Here is a 21870-nt window from a genome sequence, read left to right on the forward strand (position 1 = left end):
TGTAACGCAACCAGATTTTTCCCACAAAAAAAAAGGGGGGGGGGGCTATGACAAACCCTCTAAATCCGCCTGTGCGAGAGGAACCAACCCAACATTGTCTAGAAATATAATAAAATGTATTTGTAAAAGGATTGGAAATTATACAATACAGTAAAATTAAGATGCTCTGTCGAGTGTCTCTTTCCTGTTTCAAGCAGAATACACTCATAATTATTTCGAGGCAGTTATACTTGTCATTTTAATACTCCATATCTTACACAACTGTTAAAATAAAATATTTTCAGGTGAAAGTTATAATTTGATTATAATACATAAAATAACGCGATCCTGTATGCTTTTTATTTGTTATAAATTAAACCCTATGGAAACGCATTGTTATCGTCATAAAAACTTTATGGAAGCGCATAGTCAACGTCATAAAAAACACGGCGAAAAATGTCAGTGACTGTACTATTTTTATTAAAGTCCACGAGTAGAATGAATACATTAACTAAATGTTGTACAGTGCATGGTAGCCTATCCTTTTTTTTTTTTATTCTACCGTGTTAAAGCATTGATTTTGCCTACCTTACCTTACTTAACAAATATTTTTTTTTCTTTTCTTTTTGTGCTGAATTTTGTGTATAAGATATTTGCCATGATGTTCTCGGAGTTCAAAGGTCACAAATGATGTTCAAGAATGGTCAATAATAAGTCTAAATATATAAATGTTTATTGTCATATACATAATAAACAAAACAAAAAATATAGCAAATAATAACAATTCTAAAAGAAATGTGCACATGGACCAAATTTACAAGACTTCTGCCAACAGTGCAACAGTTAAAAAATGACTGTTAAGGAGTCAATGTTTTTAACATGTTCCAAGATAAAGGGATTTAGCATTTTTTCTATGTTCTATTCTGGTGTAAGAGGCATACAATTACTTGAAGGTTAACAATTTTCGAATGGAAAAGGCCTTACTGTTTTGCTTGTTAATTTTACATTCAAGGAGGAATTGTTTTTCATCTTCCAGCAAGTGGTACAGTTTACAAATTCTATCCTTTCTAGGAATTTTGTCATAGCAATCCTTTTCTATCTCCAAGTTTTGGTCATTAATTCTCAACCTAGTGAAGCATTTTCTTATAGAAAAGTTATTGGAAGCTAAATAAAATTCCCTATCCAAGTCAAGTTTTTATCTTTTATCAAGTAACAGTCTAGTTTCCGGCATCATAGCTATTCATTCCTTTTTCAAACATATTTTATTCAAGTGCCTACAATTATTAACTTTTTTCTAAAAGGTTTTGGTTGGGTGAAATATTCACTGCATATGTATCATAAAGAGTAAGAGTCCACAAGTTTTACATGTAATCTATATTTTTAGAATTCAGGAGTCGATTTCACAAAAAACTAACGACTAAGAATGGTCGTAAGTCCTGAATAATTCAGTATACTTACAATCAATCTCAGTTCTAAGTATTTTGGGGAAATTGACTCCTGTCTTGCTAGGTAAGGTATAGACTGTGAAAAAATAAAATGTCCAAGGAGGAGTCTTCCTAGTTCTGCTCGGACTGCTATTTGATGCAGTTTTTCTGGTGCTCAGCAAAATTTTTAAAAAATAATATGAGCCTTTTCAAATGGAGTTTTATTAATAAATGAAATTTGATCGAAGTTAGTTTTATTAATGTGAGAGGATCTCTTTGTGCCGCTAAAATTTTCAGGGTTTACGCTTCATTCCGCTCTGAGGTATATTATCTATTGTCATGCATGATAGATTACACCCATTTTCAAAAATCCTGCAGGATCCTCCAATGCAATTACACTATTTACGTCAGTATTATTTCAATTCAAAATATGTGGACGTCCTAAACATTGAGGTTATGATACTGTAACTTTTCATACATTTTTAATTAATCATAAAGTGTATTATTTTCGTGTTATATTTGTCAAAATCTAATTTAGTTGAATGCTTACAAATATTTGAATTGAATTGGTTTTTTTTTTATGAAATGAATATAAAAAAGAATTTGTTACTGGTCGTTCTAATTTTTAAATAGAATTAAAAAATGCTCAAAATAAAATGAAAATGGGGAATGCGTTTCAGAGACAACAACCCGACCAAAGAGCAGAAAACAGCCGAAAAATTACCAGCATAATAACTTTTAACTTGTACCTACACTTTCAGACAAAACTATTCAACATTGTTATAGAAGTAGAATGAAAACATGGAGGCAGGCATACTTCTGAAAGTGACAAACAAAAACTAATTTGTTTACATAGTTAGTTGAGAAGGGCAGGGCAAAAACCGTGTGTCCTCCTTGCCCCTCTCTATCCCATCTGTACTACGACGTATAAGAGATATCGACAACTAAATCAGAGTGAAGCAGTATATAATGTACTGCTGGGGATATTGACTTTATGAATCTTCAATCAGAGTTCCAATCACTGCATTGCTAACATTTATAAACGCCGACAGCAAACAAATCTGCAGCTTTCATTGCGGTTATTCTAATACCAGTTTGTAGTAGTTTATATCTATTTATACGGTTTACTTTTACAAATTGTGACTTTGGTGGAGAGTTGTCGCATTGACACTAATATAAAATCTTGTCATATCTATTTATCATATGTTTAGTAGTAAATACAGTAAGTTTGAAATAACATTTATTTATCTAATGCTTCAAAAGAAAAAGAAGGCAAAGATTTGCCGAGTATGACTGAAAAATATATTTATAGACAATTTATGGTTACTATCTTTATACAGCAACTTAATGAAATATTTTGGATTCAAAACATAAACTTAAAGAACTAGCCATGGAATTTGTTTTTGTCCCGGCTGATAAAGCTGCTAATAATATCATTATTGTTTGACGTTAATTTTATATTGAGGTTCTGCAAAAGAAAATCACGAATTCACCAACATTCCAACTGACTTCATTTTCAGAAAACGACATCTGTAAACAAACACAAACTTTTAGCTACTTCTTTTCAAGACGAATCAAATACAATGAAAGTCCCAACTATGTACTGGCTTCCGAAGCTACACAAAAAACCTTACAAACATAGATTTATTTCTTCTTCAAGCCACTGTTCCACTACTAAATTGTCTATTCTACTTATTAGTACACTTGGTACAATAAAAAAACTGTCAAATAAGGCCTTTGAAAATAATGGAATTAATTATTCAAAAACTCGTTGGAAGTACTTGATAAATTGCATGCATATATTGGTTATTTTGAATCTGTTCAAAGTTTTGATTTGTCTACCCTATATATACCACTTTGTCGCATATTCTTATTAAGAATGATTCACATCCCTAATTAACTGGGCATTTTAAAAGTCAGAATGCGAGCACATATGTTCAAACTCTTTTAGGTCATTTTTTAGTAGCAATAAACAAAAGAACTATTTTCAATTGGACATGCTTTGATACTATATATGGGCGTTTTTCAATAAAAGCGTACATTTCAGACCTAAAAAAAATGGAAAATCAACTTGTCTAAAATTTAATTTCAAGAGTTATTTTGAATACCTCTATAATAGACCTGTTTGTAAACAAAAAGTGCAATCTTAAATATTCTTTAAAATGATATTATTTTCATAATTTGTGTACTGTTTCGTAGGGGACTTTTGTCCCCTACGAATCTTCTTCTAAACACACATATGTTTTGCAATTTTAATTGTCTCCTATAGACATTCCAGTTTGTTTACTTTAAATACTAGAAAAATATCATTTTTTTTCTGAATTAGAAAATCATTTTTATCGATAAAGATTAGGCAATACTTCACATATGAAGGTTCAACTCATGTTACGTAGTGGACATTTTGAAGCGTTTCGTAGTGGACAAAACCGTTTCGTAGTGGACAAAAAGTTTCGTAGTTGACATCAACCCTATTATAAGTTAATAAAAACATAATAAAAATTACATGAAACTAACCCTTGTTATTTGTTTTGCACGAATATAATTGAAAAAAAGATTAAAAAAAGACTCCATGGTAGTGGTAGTGTCCACTACGAAACGTTTTTCTCCCATACTTGTTTCGTAGGGGACCGTTTCGTAAGGGACGTATTCGCATGCTTTATTTTCCCCCCACAATCCCTATATTGTAATAGTAACAAGACTGATTGTATTCATCAAAGCATTTATCAAGCTGTACACTGATATTTTTTTCATAATTTTAAAACCAGATACTGAAGGAGATTTGACCCGTTTCGTAGGGGACATTATCAAAAATACGGTATCACTCTGGTCCATTTGATGTGCTCAATTTTTCTTACCAACGATTTAATTGCCGTTATAAAAGCATCACTTCTTTTGTAAGACCCTAATGTTTATATCTCTTGCAAACAAAAATTACATTGATTTTATAAAACTGTTAATTGGCAAATTTTAATGACTTCGTTTCGTAGTGGACAATTTGTGAGGGACACACCTTCTGAAATTAAAAAACCTATATTGAAAGCTGTTTATTAGAATATGTTGGCTCTGAACATACTTTTGAATTATTAAAGAACTTATGTAAAGTAAAAAAACCATTAATTTCTTCATTTTTTTACGATATTTTAGAGTATGAATGTTGGACAGGCGGTCTAGGGACATGCCATTTTGGTTGTTTTGGACCATTCAGGAGTCAATATCTTATCAATCCCTCTAAAAAATAAACTGTTTCTTTGCTTAAAAATGTTAAATCTAATTCAATGTACTGACTGCACAAAAAATTACTTGCAAAGATCAAACACGTTTTTTTTTAAAGTGGCTAAGACAAGAAAATACGTTTTTATTGAAAAACGCCCATATGCGCTTGAATTTTTTACTTGATAACATCTTTGTTCGCTTTGGAGATTCCGTATATCGTCAAGTTATTGGAATTCCCATGGGGACAAACTGTGCACCACTTATTGCGGACTTGTTTTTGTATTGTTATGAGTTACAATTTATGACTAAATTTAGCAAAGACCCATCGAAACAATATTTGATACAAAAATTTAACAATACTTTTAGATATATTTGGATGATATATTGGCTCTCAATAATGACGACTTCAGTATGTATACTAAAGAAATTGATCCTGTTGAACTTACTTTAAATAAAGCTAATACTAACAATGACCACTGCCCTTTCCTCGATCTTGCCGTGATATCTATATCATTAATGGGAAGCTTAATACAAAAATTTATGATAAAAGAGATGATTTTTCATTTCCTATCGTTAATTATCCATTTTTAGATGGTGACGTCTTATGGTGTTTATATATCTCAACTTGTACGATTCGCTCGTGTATGTAACAACGTATTAGATTTTATCGAGAGAAATTTATGTAGTACTGAAAAAATTTTACACCAGGGTTTTCGATATCATAAACTAGTCAAACCATTAACTAAATTCTATCATCGGTATAAGGAAATAATTCGTAAATATAACTCAACATTCAGACATCTTATACGTTCAGGTATTTCACATCCAATCTTTTATGGTAATATTCTTTACAAAGCACAAAAATGTCAGTATTCACCTCAAAAGCTTACAAAACCTTTAAACAGACTTATTACAAAAATGTTAGAAGCCTTAGGGATATAGTTACGATACTGTTGTCAGGTCATTAAAGATTGCATTTTTTGGCTTAAATATTGATTCACTTATAGGGTCTTTGCTTCGGAACTATACACATTTATTTAAAAAAAAAACAGTTGTTGGTATGACACGGGTTATGTTCTTCTCATATATTTTATGATAGTATATGATAATAAACCCCTAACGGGAGGGATTGTGCCTGATATTCATATGATGACGACATAATCTTTCAATCAGTTTAATTGAGGTCTGGAGCTGGCATGTCAGTTAACTGCTAGTAGTCAGTTGTTATTTATATATTATTGTCATTTTATTTATTTTCTTTTGTTACATCTTCTGACATCGGACTCGGACTTCTCTTGAACTGAATTTTAATGTGTGCGTATTGTTATGCGTTTACTTTTCTACATTAGTTAGAGGTATAGGGGAGGGTTGAGATCTCATAAACATATTTAACCCCGCCGCAATTTTGTGCCTGTCCCAAGTCAGGAGCCTCTGGCCTTTGTTAGTCTTGTATGATTTTTAATTTTAGTTTCTTGTGTATGATTCGGAGTTTAGTATGACGTCCATTATCACTGAAATAGTTTACATATTTGAAGGACGCCTACGATTGCGGGAGTTTATCGCTACATTGAAGACCCATTGGTGGCCTTCGGTTGTTGTCTGCTCTATGGTCGGGTTGTTGTCGCTTTGACACAATCCCCATTTCCTTTCTTAATTTTGTTTGGATAAAAACCATCAATTTTGAATATGCAGAAACTGTACTAAAAATTTGGCAAACTTGTATACTTTCATAAATGACGACATAAATGTAAATCCATGGAAGCGCATTGTCAACGTCATAAAGAAAGCGATCTATATACGACCAGTGACTGCATGTATCGCAATTTAAGTGCAATCTTATTGTGCAAACAAAAAAAATCTGCATAAAGGTTAAATGAGAATTCACAGCATATTAACCCATTGACCACTAACACAATGAAAAATAAAGTAAATAATCCAAACACTAGAAAAATTAAAAAAAATAAATAGTAAATATGCACGTACCCTTTTTTGATTCGAAATGTTTAGTCTATAGACATAATTTATTCCTCAAATAATTTCCGGTGAAAAAGCATGCAAGGTTGTGATATAAACACAGTTAAAATTTCATGATGCCCTTTGATAGACAGTAACATATTCTTTTTTTTTTTTGTCTAAAATATTTAGATTTAGACACTTGAGGTCACACTTCTTTTTTCTGTATCTGGTGGTGTCGTCTAGCTATGTGTTTTAAATTGAAAACTTTTAGATACAACGTGTTTCAAGCAAACACTTAGGCCTAAAAAATGTAAACTCTCAAATTGTATCATTCATCGACGCCATCATATACTAAAAACTAATCTAAAACATTGGTTAATTGATTGTTTTTTGCTTGCCTGCTCGAGGTCCTGTTGCAAATATTTCAAGATTATTTATGACTTTGAGGTCCAGTTGCAAATATTTCAAGATTATTTATGACTTTGAGGTCCAGTTGCAAATATTTCATGATTATTCAGGACTTAAACAAAATATCAATTTATTCAGAATAGTTAAGTTCTGCATGGTAAGACAGCATTAATAGCGGGAAATTATTGACGAAACAGGCTACCTACGGACCCTTCAGAGAGTTTTTACAATGTCGGGTTTCTTGCATGTAAAAGGCATAGATTGTGGTGCAACTTGCTTTTTCAGGCCAAACGAGGCCGTGCATCTATTATAATACATACGCTCGAGCCAAGCTAAACGGACACCAAACGAAATATAAGAAAACGTTTATACTGTCAGACAGGTGCAGGTCAAGGATAGCAATAGTTCTTTTCGTCCGTCAATAAACTTTGGGGTTTACTTACAAAAATGAGAGAGAAACACATATATGGACACACACACAATTAAAACAAACAAAACACAACAATATTAAACAAAAAGAAAAAAAAAACACTCAAATTTTCGAAGCCGTGCACTTTCGATTCGAACAGTTGGCCCAAAAAAACATTACAATAGCATGCTAGCTACACATTAGAGGTGTTAATTTCAGTATATGCATGGTATTACATGACATTTTAAGACACGGAAAACAGGATAAAAACTGCAGCTTACTGTGCAACAAATGTATATGTTTTTAGACTATATAGTGAACAGATAACATAACAAGAAGATTTGCAATATGTTGTTTGTTTTCTTCTACTTGTTTAGTCTGATTGTGTGGGGAGAAATACACATGATTTTAGGATCAGAGTTGGGTACGTACATTTCTTATGTTTAATTAATGCTTTGAAAACAGCGCAAAGAACTGATCTTAAAATGTGAAACAGTTGCTTTAAAAAAAAAAGCGAGAACAAAGACGATCAAAAGCTCACCAAACACAAAACGAAACGACAAGAGCCTATAGGGAAATTAAAAACAATTCATATTAAACAGAGGTCGTGGCGCTCCTTCTAGCTATATAAGGCACGTGTCAAAGGATACAAGAGACTGATAACCGGTCGTATTTTGACAAGTTTCCCGCACACATGCATGCACTTACTTTTTTTTGCCTAAAACTTGGCTATAAAAAACACTTATAAATACGCATTTTTTATAATTTGCTTTGTTCTTTTAAAGGAATTCAGTTTACATAAAAGTAACATTAAGTTGTTGTTAGTTTAACATCAGCATGTGTGTAGTTGCCGACGTGACACAATTTTTTTCATTAATCAATTAATATTGGTCAAAAAACATATTTTAATTAATACTTTTGACTTTTGTAAATGCTACATGGGCAACAATGTGAGAGATAAACATTGCTATACGCGTAAACAGGAAAAAATATTACTTTTTTAGAAGTTTTATATTTTCCCGGTTGTGTGTCCAATAATCGCCTATTCGGATGATACTAGTTCGAGTGACCTCAATTATTTGCTTACAACATTCTTGTTCTTGGACACTGGTAGGTTTACCAATTTCGGAAAGTAAAAAAAGTAGCTGCGATGTATCAACTATTCTTTTAAGTGAAAAATAACTCATTTAGAATTATATCAGCTTTTTTGTTTACAGCCTGTTCAGAAAAATCTAACATGATTGTCAACAAACTAAAACTGTTGTGTAGTGATATGGGAGCTGGTGCCAATCCTGGTAAGTCCAACTTTTCAAATAATATTCCACATTTCCTTCAGGCTAGCTGATTATTTGGAACTCAATATATATTTTGAAGATTTATCATTTGGTCTGTGGTGGATATTTGTATCATTGACAATCGTACAACATCTTCTTATTTTTGTATCAACCCTGTAAAAAACATGCATATTTGTTCTCTTAGTCTAAAGAAACCCCCAACCTATTATACATAAAGTATTTTCTAACGATTCAGAATTTTTAGAAAAGGTCTGAGAATTTGTGCAATAATACTGATAGAATATTTTTTAAAATGCAAATAAGATGAAATGAAATCATATTGACCGATATATAAATAAAATTGCATCTCATTTTTCTTTTCAAGGGAGTCACATCACTGATGCTGGCGAGTCGCTATTCACAGCATCTGTGAGTAAGAGGAAATATGTGGTAAAAGGAAATATCGTGAGATTTGACAAAGTATGGTCCAACGTCGGCAATAATTATGATCCACGGTCTGGTGTATATACAAGCCCAAGGGATGGTGCCTATCATTTCTCTTGTACAGTGATGTCTCAAGGTAACAATGGTATTCGGGTCAATCTGTGGAAAAATAACGTAAAGACTGTTGCAATTTATTCATATGGTGCTTATGGTGGAACACTGAATATGGCGCTTGACTTGAAAAGGGGAGACAGAGTGTACATTAAACAAAGTCATGTTGAAAACTACATTCATGCTGAGCCGGAATATCATTTCAGTATGTTTTCTGGCTTTCAAATTTCCTGAGAAACTTTGTCACTTATATATCGACATACTGGTATCGTATCTATACAAAGAATATCACAATAAAATGTGTATAAATTTACATTGTTTTTTTAATGACTTAAACCCAGCCGATTTTATTAATGAAACTAAAGAATGCATCTCCATCGTGTATACCAGAATTGCATTGTCTGTAATAGACTATATACTTAGGTGATACCAACACTTTGACGTTTGAATTAGGTTTTAGATTTTCAATTATTTCTGCCTCCTTTGATCTCAGAAGGCACTTTTGTCTAGTTGTGCATCTGGTGTAGACCTTACGGGGCGCCGAATGGGACTCTTGTGGTTTTGTACAAAATTCAATTCTGTCATAACAAAATCATTTTTGTCTTACAAAACTTTGTGCTACAGACTTGTTTTGTGAGAACTTCAATTTTGTGATGACAAAATTCATTTGTGAGACAAAATTAACTTTTGTGAGACAAAATTAACTTTTGTGAGACAAAATTAACTTTTGTGAGACAAAATTAACTTTTGTGAGACAAAATTGACTTTTGTGAGACAAAATTGACTTTTGTGAGACAAAACTCAATTTGGTGAGACAAAATTCAATTTTGTCAATTTTGTTGAGACAAAAGTCAATTTTGTTAATTTTGTTGAGACAAAAGTCAATTTTGTTGAGACAAAAGTCAATTTTGTTGAGACAAAAGTCAATTTTGTTGAGACAAAAATCAATTTTGTCAATTTTGTTGAGACAAAAGTCAATTTTGTCAATTTTGTTGAGACAAAAGTCAATTTTGTCAATTTTGTGACGACAGAATTCATTTTTGTGACGACAAAATTCAATTTTGTAACAACAAAATTGACTTTTATAAGACAAAATTGACTTTAGTGAGACAAAATTGACTTTCGTGAGACAAAAATCAATTTTGTTGAGACAAAATTCAATTTTGTCAATTTTGTTGAGACAAAATTCAATTTTGTCAATTTTGTTGAGACAAAAGTCAATTTTGTCTCACATTTGTCAATTTTGTCTCACATAAGTCAATTTTGTCAATTTTGTTGAGACAAAAGTCAATTTTGTCAATTTTGTCTCACAAAAGTCAATTTTGTCAATTTTGTCTCACAAAAGTCAATTTTGTGTAACAAAAGTCGATTTTGTATGCAAATTAGTTCACAGAAACCAAACTAAACTAATTTGAATACAAAATTGACTTTTGTCGCCCAATTTTCAAATTAGGTAACAAAAGTCAAGTCTGTGTAACAAAAATGAATTTTGTCATGACAAAAGTGACTTTTGTCCGCTGATAGATAATTTTGTATGAAAAAAATTTAAATTTGTACTATGATACAAATTTTGTTAAACTGAACTCATTTTTGTTGAACAAAAGTCACTTTTGTCCGTACAAAGTTGAATTTTGAGTACAAAACCACAAGAGTCCCATTCGGCGCCCCGTAGACCTGGCGTACTAAATTATAATCCTGGTACTTTTGATAACTATGTAGAAACATGTCATTCATTGCAAGTTTGGATATTTATATATATTATAAAATGACTGAATAAAATAGTCAACGATCAATCTAACAGGGCGATGGATCATGTAATATGATTCTGTACACTACAAAATATAATATATAACAAGTCAAAAAGGGTACAACATCACCATTAAATAACTATAAAATGAACAAATATTAGATATTTCGGATAACAGATATCCTTCTTCAATAATAACACGATGTAAAATGTATAAATTTCAAGATTTAGAAAAAGTTTCTCAGTTTGAATATATTTACATGATTCATTTGACATCGTGCTATTATTGAAGAAGGATATCTGTTATCCGAAATATCTAATATTTGTTCATTTTATAGTTATTTAATGGTGATGTTGTACCCTTTTTGACTTGTTATATATGTATACCTGTATTGTATTTGGAACCTTGAGACTATCCAATCGAAAATTGATGCTAGCCGAACCAGATGCTATACTGGTATCTCCATTCTAATTCAACTGAACGAAAACACTGCTTAAACATACATTTTGAAATTAATCAATCACACTTTGGCTTTCTTTAATATAGATTTTTTTCATTTGCAATATATAACAAACAAGAACAATATTAAACAATTTTTAAACCGCATTTTAAGGTCTAAACCCCAAAATAACAAATGTAAATCAATTCAAACAAAAAGAAAACATTGAATAAACCGACGAAGAAGGAACATTAAAACTCATTAGTCGAAGGCAGAGTCGAAGGCAAACTGATCCGTCATGGCAAAAAAAAAAAAACGAAAATTTAAACGACTACATTCAGAAAAAGACAGCTTCAAAAACTAAAGAGCTAGCAACACTAACTCCAACAATAGCGGGGGTTATATCATGTGTGTCGGAAGGGTAAGAAAATCCTGCTCCTCATTTTGGGAATCCGGCGTCGTCACGGTTCCTCATGTAAGCACAGAATTCTACAATAACTCTCTTTTTGAGGTGTCAATTTTGAAAAAAAAATCACTTGACGGGATTGCCGCTAAAACAATCGTATTCGGTTTCTAAAAACTTATAATGTTAAAGGAATACTTCGGTTTTGATGATTTTTGTGCCTTTACAGCAGGAAAAGTATAATAACATCACTCTTGAAAAACTTTCAAATATTGATAACAGTTCAAAACTTTATCTTTATAGTAAACTTAAAAATGAAATTAAATTCGAGGACTACTTGCACAATCTAAACAATTGTAATAGTCGTCAACTTTTAACAAAATTACGTGTAAGTGATCATAATTTGGAAATTGAATTAGGACGTTATAAAATAATTCAAAGAGAACACAGACTTATATTTATACAAAGATGAAAAGCAATTGAAAGTCTAGTAATACTAGCATCATGTGATCAATATTTTGTAATTTAATTACAATAAAGTACTAATAGTATGTATATATACGGAGTCTTCCGAATAAGACTTTTTACTATCGGATTTCAGACTGATGTTGGAATACGTGGATGTTAGGTGTCACCTTTATACAAAGTTTGTAAAATTTTAGATGATGAGGAACACTTTTTCCTTCATTGCCAAATTAACAGTAATGTAAGACATTCCCTTATAAATGCAATTAAAACCCATTATCCTAATTTTAACCAGCTTGACTCAAACTCTAAACTATTCTAGATCCCAATAAAGATATGTTGTCTAGTGTTGTAGACTATATAAAGCAATCTATGGAATTGCGAAAATTATAAGGTCCACATTGGTCAATTATTATTATTATTATATATATATATAGATAGATATATGTTATTAATATCAACTTCACTTTTAAAACATTTATCATGTATTATGTTTCTTGTCACTTGTGTATACAATGTACTATGTTTGCATTTTAACCCGTCAGGGTTTCATGTTTTTTGCAATAAAGTTATATTTAAAAAATTCTGAAAAAATTGTACCATCCTCGACTTCGTCTCGGATAACTTATATATCTACCAAAACACACTGAAGTATCTACAATATATCTACAATATATTTATTCTATGGAAAATACCAGTTTAATATAAGAATAAGGAGAATTTTGAATATCCAAATATGAAACTGAAAATGAAAAAGACAAAATACAGTAGTATAAAGCTGAAAACCTAAATGTTTGCTGGGCAAGTTTGACAACCAGCACTCTAAGCAGTCGCCCCATAGCCTAAAAGTCGATCAATTTCGAAGCTGTGTTTACCTTTAAAGTGCAACTGTTGTACCTATCAATACAATTGCATGATATATAGATATCAGATGTATAATATTTCAGAATAGAATTACATTACATGGGACACGGTAACAGATTTAAGAGTCAGAATTTACAGAAAATATTCACTGCTAAGACTAAAATTAAACACACTCTGAGGAAACGAGAGATTAATTTCTAAAGAGGACAATATGTACCTTTTCTTCTACGTATCTGTTCTTATTTGGTGCGGAGAAATATGCATGACGCAGGGGTCAAGTTGGGGTATGTAAATTTCTTATTATTTGGTTTTAATATAGCTGGTATACAAACAAATATATTGTGACTTGGATGGAGAATTGTCTCATTGGCAATCATACCGTTTATACAATACAGATAAACGCAAAAATAATTGAAATTAATAGAAACAAAAAACAAATAAAGGATTTTGGAATAAAAGGGAAAGGCTAAACCAAATTGTCCTATCCCCAAGTACTTATGAATGAAAAATGTCCTTGATAGTTGCTCGCAATATATATACTTTTCTACATTGGCTAGAGGTATAGGGTATGGGGGTTGAGATCTCATAAACATGCATAACCCCGCCGTATTTTTGCGCCTGTCCCAAGTCAGGAGCCTCTGGCCTTTGTTAGTTTTGTATTCATTTTAATTTAGTTTCTTGTGTATAATTTGGAGTTTTGGTGTCACGATATCACATTAGCATGGGTTCGAATCCCGGCGAGGGAAGAACAAAAAATTTGCGAAAGCAAATTTACAGATCTAACATTGTTGGGTTGATGTTTAGACGAGTTGTATATTGTTGGGTTGATGTTTAGACGAGTTGTATATGGGTTGATGTTTAGACGAGTTGTATATATATGTTTAGACGAGTTGTATATATATATATATATATATATATATACAACTCGTCTAAACATCAACCCAACAATGTTAGATCTGTAAATTTGCTTTCGCAAATTTTTGGTTCTTCCCTCGCCGGGATTCGAACCCATGCTACTGTGATATCGTGACACCAAATCGCCTGCACTGCAGCCGTCCCTCTAGACCACACGACCAACTGGCCTCTACAATAATAGAGCTTTCGCTGGCCGTTTGTTACCTTTCCTCGTCAGTTTTAATCTAGCGGCGTACTACAGTACATGATATATAAGGCATGAAGATGTTATTGTTACAGATCAGCTAAATTATCTATAGTAAAGGATCCTACAAATTAATGTAATATACAGTCACAGAAAATAATTATATTTATAAGTACGTCTGAGTCAGTGACAACTCTACAACAGATGTATCCATCGGATCGCCATCAATGATGGTGATACATGGCTATGTACATAATGTATATACAACTCGTCTAAAGATCAACCCAACAATGTTAGATCTGTAAATTTGCTTTCGCAAATTTTTGGTTCTTCCCTCGCCGGGATTCGAACCCATGCTACTGTGATATCGTGACACCAAATCGCCTGCACTGCAGCCGTCCCGCTAGACCACACGACCACCTGACCTCTACAATAATAGAGCTTTCGCTGGCCGTGTGTTACCTTTCCTCGTCAGTTTTAATCTAGCGGCGTACTACAGTACATGATATATAAGGCATGAAGATGTTATTGTTACAGATCAGCTAAATTATCTATAGTAAAGGATCCTACAAATTAATGTAATATACAGTCACAGAAAATAATTATATTTATAAGTACGTCTGAGTCAGTGACAACTCTACAACAGATGTATCCATCGGATCACCATCAATGATGGTGATACATGGCTGTGTACATAATGTATATACAACTCGTCTAAACATCAACCCAACAATGTTAGATCTGTAAATTTGCTTTCGCAAATTTTTGGTTCTTCCCTCGCCGGGATTCGAACCCATGCTACTGTGATATCGTGACACCAAATCGCCTGCACTGCAGCCGTCCCGCTAGACCACAAGACCACCTGGGCTCTACAATAATATACATGTTATTATTTTGTACAGGTTATTACTTGTACAAACATTTTATACAAGAAATTACTTGTATGATGCCATCATACAGGTTATTGCTTGTACAAATACAATTGTACAAGTAATTACTTGTCCAATTTTGATTGAGAAAAAGATAATGACTTGTACAAATCATTATTCTACCTTGGCCTATTTCCTGATGACTACAATAAAACTTTCCTTTTAAAATAAATAATATAAAATAAGAGCATCAGTATAAACTTGAAACATTTCAAAAAAAAATTATTTGATAAATATGGTAGCCAATTTGTACAGTTGAGTAGGGTATTAAAGGATAAAAATGGAAAATATCAAATAAAATCTTCTAATTATTCAGTATTCACTTGTGAAAGATAAAGAGATACTTTAAGTTATGTAAAGGAAGCCAAGTTAAGTTTCAAAAAGACAGCACTTCAAAAATAATTCTTAAGATGGCATGATGTTTTGAATGCAGCAGGAAATAAATTAATAAACTCATTCGCAAAGGAGACGAAATTATTTATTATTGTAAAGTTAATCAACTTTACCCTCTGATTACACAGCACACTCTGCAGGCATACAAATAATAATTATAAGGAGTTAAAAAACCACAAATTGGCAATATAAGGAGAGAAATTATCCGGATTTTCACTCATATGTGTGAATATTTTGAAAAAGGTCGCTCCTTCTATCATTACTACAGTCTTTAATGCTTGTTGTCAAGTCAAAGTCAAAGATGTTACTGTCAGGTAGACCATGGTGATTATCAATCATGTACTATCAGGATCACTGTACCAAATTCAGTGGACTGCGCCCGTTAAAGGCAGATGTAGCTTACCAACTCACTGACTTTGTTTTTACTTTTTGGAGCTCCACATATCTATCCTGCATGGTGTTAATTGAAGGGAATTTCTTCTTTGGCTAGAACTTTAATTTATGTATGATAGACCACTTGCACCTCAAAGTGTCCGTACAAATATAGGACGCTGTCTTAAAGAGTATAATGATTACATGAACACAGTAGAACAACTGACACTGGTCTGAATGATTAAAAATTGTGTAATTCCATAAAAAAAAAAACCAAGTAAATAAATAATTATAATTAAAACTCAACTGTCAGGGAACAATTGAATATTTCCCTCCATTGAAAAAAATAGTAAATCAAAATAATTGGAAGAAGAGTTTCATTTTATTTATTCCTTTCAATGACTTTGTCACTTTGCACCAGTAGTCCGTATTTTAGTGGCACCTAGTTTTTCAACCCAATATGCTCAAAGTGTCATGTTTGCTGATGTTATTTATAATTTACTTAAAAAGCAGATAGAAGGAAGAAACAAATAAAACTAAAAGATAGTGAGTTTTACAAGTTATTATCTTTTTCTCAACAAAAACTGTACAGGTAATTAATCGTACAATTATTTTTGTACAAATAATAACTTGTATGATGGCATCATACAAGTAATTACTCTTACAAAGTTTTTGTACAGGTAATAACCTGTACAAAATAATAAAATGTACACGAAATATATATATATATGTTGTGTACAAGTTGTAATGTTGTACAAATTATAATTTGTACAGAATTTTTGTACAAGTTATCAGTGTTTTATGACCTGCTGAACAAAAATGGATGGTGCAAGCACACAATCGTTTGCTCCGCATATTTCTGTCAATTTTTCACAACTTCATGATACAGACTAATACTGAGCATTGATACAAAATCATTATAAGACCTCACAAAAATGTTGTATAGATATGAATATGGTATAAGGAAAAAAATAAAATTAGAATTCAAACCATTCAGGTATCCTCATTTCCAGTTTGAAGGCAAGGGGAATAGCACTAAATGTTAGGTTGACGTATATTTCTTTGAATTTAAAACATTACACTGGTACATTTTATAAGTTAAACCTGTATCACCTGTTGCAAGAAGGTAGGTGTCAAAAAACTTATAACTTGTACAAAAACCCTGTACAAATTATAATTTGTACAAACTTACATCTTGTACACAACATATATATGTTTAGGGACCAGCTGAAGGACGTGTCCGGGTGCGGGAGTTTCTCGCTGCATTGAGGACCTATTGGTGACCTTCTGCTGTTGTCTATTCTATGGTGGGGTTGTTGTCTCTTTGACACATTCCCCATTTCCATTCTCAATTATATTACCTAAAATACTGTTGGAACATTGAAATCATAGAGTACATATTTATTTTACAGGTGCGTCGGGTTTCTCAGCTTCTATAAGTAAAAGTAAACACGTGGTCAGAGGAGGCATCATAAGATTTGACAAAGTATGGAGCAACATAGGGAACAATTTTGATCAATATTCTAGTGTGTATACAGCTCCAAGAAATGGCGCATACCATTTCTCATGTACCGTAATGTCTCATAGAAACAATGCTATTCGAGTCAATCTGTGGAAAAATCACTCAAAGACTGTTGCAGTTTACTCGAATAGTCACTATGGGGGTACACTCAATATGGTACTTGACCTAAAGAGAGGAGACAGGGTGTACATTAAACAAAGTCAGGTTAAAAACTATGTTGAAAACTATATTTATGCTGAACCTGATTATCATTTCAGTATGTTTTCTGGCTTTCTCATTCAAGTTCATGAGTAACTTTTTGAACTAAATCAGAATATTTGCGATGTATTTGAATATAAATAAGTAATAAAATACTTGCAATATGTATTAGGCTACATTGTTTTATTATTCTAGAATTAATAAACATTCTGTACTTGCTTGTCTCAGTGGTTGTCGTTTGCCGTGGGTCATATCTTTTTTACGTATGGTTTTGTAAATAAACAATGCCATTAGTTTTCCTGTACGGAATATTTTACATTTTTTATTTCACAATCATTTCTTAGCTTAGTATGCTGTATTGATTTTGCTCATTGTTGGGACCGTATACGTTGGTTATTTATTGTTAGTTTGTCTTTTGAGGAGAGTTGTCTAATTGGCAATCTTAACACAACTGTTAATTTGTATATGGGCGTTTTTCAATAAAAGCGTAAATTTCAGACCTAAAAAAAATGGAAAATCAACTTGTCTAAAATTTAATTTCAAGAGTTATTTTAAATACCTCTATAATAGACCTGTTTGTAAACAAAAAGTGCAATCTTAAATATTCTTTAAAATTATATTATTTTCATAATTTGTGTACTGTTTCGTAGGGGAAATTGCAAAAAAATATGTGTGTTTAGAAGAAGTTTCGTAGGGGACAAAAAGTCCCCTACGAAACTTCTTCTAAACACACATATTTTTTTGCAATTTTAAATGTTTCCTATAGACATTCCAGTTTGTTTACTTTAAATACTAGAAAAATCTCATCTTTTTCTGAATTGGAAAACCATTTTTATCGATAAAGATTAGACAGTACTTCACATATGAAGGTTCAACTCATGTTACGTAGTGGACATTTTGATGCGTTTCGTAGTGGACAAAACCGTTTCGTAGTGGACAAAAAGTTTCGTAGTTGACATCAACCCTATTATATGTTAATAAAAACATAATAAAAATTACATGAAACTAACCCTTGTTATTTGTTTTGCACGAATATAATTGAAAAAAGATTAAAAAAAGACTGCATGGTAGTGGTAGTGTCCACTACGAAACGTTTTTCTCCCATTCTTGTTTCGTAGGGGACCGTTTCGTAAGGGACGTATTCGCATGTTTTATTTTTTTCCCACAATCCCTATTTTGCAATAGTAACAAGACTGATTGCATTCATCAAAGCATTTATCAAGCTGTACACTGATATTTTTTTCTTAATTTTAAAACCAGATACTGAAGGATATTTGACCCGTTTCGTAGTGGACATTAAACACAAATACGGTATCACTCTGGTCCATTTGATGTGCTCAATTTTTCTTACCAACAATTTAAGTGCCGTTATAAAAGCATCACTTCTTTTGTAAGACCCTAATGTTTATATCTCTTGCAAACAAAAATTACATTGATTTTATAAAACTGTTTATTGGCAAATTTTAATGACTTCGTTTCGTAGTGGACATTTTGTGGGGGACACACCTTTTTGAAATTAAAAAACCTATATTGAAAGCTGTTTATTAAAATATGTTGGCTCTGAACATACTTTTGAATTATTAAAGAACTTTACGATATTTTAGAGTATGAATGTTGAACAGGCGGTCTAGGGACATGCCATTTTGGTTGTTTTGGACCATTCATGAGTCAATATCTTATCAATCCCTCTAAAAATAAACTGTTTCTTTGCTTAAAAATGTTAAATCTAATTCAATGTACTGACTGCACAAAAAATTACTTGCAAAGATCAAACACATTTTTTTTAAAGTGGCTGGGACAAGAAAATACGTATTGAAAAACGCCCATATATGGAAAATCATGCATTTGATTGTGGATTTCGCAAATGTCGGATTGCAGTCCCATGCAGTTTGGAAATATGTTTGGTCCCTCTCTGGTTATATCAGCTCTTCGACGTTTGTATTGAACTTTTATATATTTTTCGAGATGCAGTGAGAAGCTAGGCATAGTTGTTTCCTCTGTCTCAAACAAACACCTTTCCATTCCGGACTATGCACCTCTGTGCAACTTATGTGCATGTTTCAATTACTAGAAATCAACCGTTCAACCTTTCCACATGATTCTGACTACCTAGAAATTGCTGTATTTATAGTCTTTTCAATTTTTATTTCTTGGTTGTTTTTCGTTTGGTAGATATAAAATATGTGTACATGGTTGAAAAATGAAAATGTATTTGTACCTGCTTAAGAAATAGGCGGGAAAATAGGCTCGTTAAGCTTATCCCAGTCTAGTTGCGTAGCGGGTACAAATAAATTTTATATTTCCGACGATGTTCATATATTGTTTTTATCTTGCAATTTATCCTCAGCACTTGTAGCTTTGTATAGGTGTTTAAATTGAAATAGTTGTCTCTGATTAAAAAAATCGAAACGTCGACCGCGAAAAGGAACCAAAAATAAACTGTCATGCTGAAATAAATATTCACATCATAACTTGCTCAAGATGGAAACAGGTAAACTAACTAATATACCAAAATCCAAAGATAATTCAAAACGGAAAGTCCTTTATAATATTGCAAAAGCAAAAGTTCAAAAACATCAAACTAATGGAAAACATCTGTCGTGTGAAGCGGGATAACAGGAGACTTTATTTGCACAAGTACAAATAAAGCCACCATTCGTTTCAACTCTGCCGATTCCGTACCAAAGGAGAGTAGCGGATTCAACCGAGGATTGCCGAATGATACAGCCACAAATTATTTGTGTATCTGGTCTTTTGAACCGATCGTGCGAGACCATCTCGGTTAGTCAAGGTCGTTATGTTCCCCTATAGTAGTAGTGTACCTGTTATTGAGACCTGTTATTTCTACAACCGTTGGCCAATTGCGGGATGGTATCTTTTAATTATATTACAGCCGATTGCATTGAGTGTTCAGTTAAAGGAAATATGTTTTGCTAGCTTGCTTGCTAACTGAACCCTGAAGTCATTACTATAAGGTTAGGTAAACTATCGTGGCCTCCTTCCCTTCTTTAAAAGTCCGACAGATAACCAATCTATTTGTCTGTAGGACTAGGCTACCTCGAAAGGACGGTAGTATACCTAACCTTATAATGACTTCACGGTTCAGCTATCAAGCAAGCTAACCAAACATAGCTACACACTAAATGCAATCGGCTGTAACAACTAGTAAAGACTTGGAGAACGATCAAAGAACTTAACACGATTGTGTTAATTTTTTTTAACCGCAATACGCATTTTAGAAAAGTTTCCACGAAAATACATTGGTGGTTAATATGAACATGAGGAGATATGGTATCAATGCCAATGAGACTGTCTACCACAGTTCAAATAAAGTGGTTGTAAACAATTATAGGCATCCGTGCGGCCTTCAACAATGAGAAAAACCAATACTGTATGAACAGCTATTCAAGGCACTGACATGAAACATGAAAATATTCAATTGAGAAAACTGACGGCATAATTTATAACAAACGAATTTATGAAAAGCAAATATGACAGACATGAACCAACGACTACCACTGATCGAACTACAGGCTCCTGACAGGACAAACACACATAGAATGTGGCGGGTGAACATGTTTTGAGTGCTCAACACTCCCCTAACCTGCGACATTGGTGTAACAGAACAACAAAAGAACAAACTGTAAAAATCAGATGAAAAAAGTTTAACTCGTCAGATAGATACAAAGAAAAATACAACCGTTGAAGGACAATAACTCTACACAAAATCATCAGACTGAAACAAAATTCAAATTTGAACTGTAACTGGTCATGATTAAACTATTATATACCAATTATCACGTCTTCAAGAATGGCAAAAAAAATCAGAAAACTATTATTATTTAAGTGAATGTTTTAAGTCAAAGGACCATAACTCTGCACAAAATCATCAGACGGGAACAAAATTCGAACTTGATCTGTAACTTGTCACGATAAAACAATACAACACATATCAAATAAATATCTTAAAGAATGAAGAAAACAAAGTGTGGAAAACTGATTCACCTGACTGACGGATATACATACATACAGACAGACAGAAAGAAGGAAAGACAGACAAAAAACACACAAACAGGACGTGATAGGGTATATATCCATCCCTCATGCCTTACAACAACAAAAAAGACCCTAAGTATACGTACATATATAACGAAATATCTAATCAATACCTGTCAAAATTTACATTTATTAATTCACGTATATATATAGCATAGTAAAGA

General features: G+C 32.4%; 1 long non-coding RNA gene across 1 annotated transcript; it reads left to right on the plus strand.

Moving 5' to 3' along the window:
- The first annotated feature begins 7700 nt into the window (after nucleotides 1–7700).
- Nucleotides 7701–9509, plus strand: LOC143043453 (uncharacterized). The gene is made up of 3 exons (XR_012968401.1): nucleotides 7701–7813; nucleotides 8607–8684; nucleotides 9049–9509. It is a non-coding gene; the product is annotated as an uncharacterized LOC143043453 (long non-coding RNA).
- The last annotated feature ends 12361 nt before the right edge of the window (nucleotides 9510–21870 follow it).

The sequence above is a fragment of the Mytilus galloprovincialis genome, chromosome 8, assembly GCF_965363235.1.
Source record: "Mytilus galloprovincialis chromosome 8, xbMytGall1.hap1.1, whole genome shotgun sequence".
In the NCBI taxonomy this organism is placed as follows: Eukaryota; Metazoa; Mollusca; class Bivalvia; order Mytilida; family Mytilidae; genus Mytilus; species Mytilus galloprovincialis.